General features: G+C 36.3%; 1 protein-coding gene across 1 annotated transcript in view; it reads right to left on the reverse strand.

Annotated features, from left to right (window-relative positions):
• Positions 1-989, reverse strand: part of SVEP1 (sushi, von Willebrand factor type A, EGF and pentraxin domain containing 1) — a gene marked incomplete at its 5' end in the record, with an annotated part of 145705 nt that overhangs the window by 8797 nt on the left and 135919 nt on the right. The window lies entirely within an intron of this gene.

Genomic DNA, 989 nt, shown 5'->3' on the forward strand with positions numbered 1-989 from the left:
CAATCATTCCCTAGAAATTATTGAGCTCTTTAAAAAGATATAGTCTGTTAAAAAGGAGTGAGATTGTCTATTGGCTTGCTTTTCCCAGCGTGGGTCTCAAACCAAAAGCGTTGGTATTACCTAGGAGTTGGCTAGAAATGCAGAATCTCAAGTCCTCACTTAGATCTACTGAATCAGAATCTGTATTTAACCACATTCCCCAGGTGGTTTATACACACATAAAAGTTTGGGAAACCTGGTCAGGAGGTCAGGCACATGCTCAGGGAGCTAAGTCAGGCCTGTTGTTAGAGTATCCCACGGTAAATGCTTCCGAGACTTTGGACTCAGCATTACAGCAGGTCAAGTGGGAGCCCTCAGCTGGAAGGAATGGTTGAGGAAAAGAAGAAGGAAAAATGTAATTTCTCTTCTTTCTTAATCACTGTGAAATTACTTGCTTTGATGAGTTGTTAGTGGCCTTAATTTATTTCCATCTTATATGGTTCTTTCTAGATTAGTTGAAATCATTGCACTTAAAGTTTTAGAATATCTTAGAAAATGTCTGGCCTTAGGAAAAGCTGGTACGAACCAATGGCCATCACATTAATAACTCTTAATGTGATTCACATATACCATTCCCAGTGAAACATGAAATCATTTTATCCTCACATATATTTTTTAAGATATTGAAACAAAGTACAGTTTAGATATTTAAAAAACATTTAAAATCACTTATTCACAGTATCCTGGAAATTCAAATTGTAATGTATTTATATGAGGATCAAAATTCTATATTAATTTACCAAGCATTGTATAGATGCAGGAGTGCCAACTTTCCTTATTTCCTTAATGAAAGAGAATGAATGGTGGGGCTGCAAATATTTCTTGCAAAGTACAATGTTAGGCAATGCTGTGAATTTATATCAATTGTAGCAATGAGTGGCACAGTACATGAATGGACTTGAGACGAGGGAAGACAAAGTCTGGGAAACCCTCTATTATAAACTCTTTCC

The sequence above is a fragment of the Pteropus alecto genome, unplaced genomic scaffold (genome assembly GCF_000325575.1).
Source record: "Pteropus alecto unplaced genomic scaffold, ASM32557v1 scaffold111, whole genome shotgun sequence".
Lineage (NCBI taxonomy): Eukaryota > Metazoa > Chordata > Mammalia > Chiroptera > Pteropodidae > Pteropus > Pteropus alecto.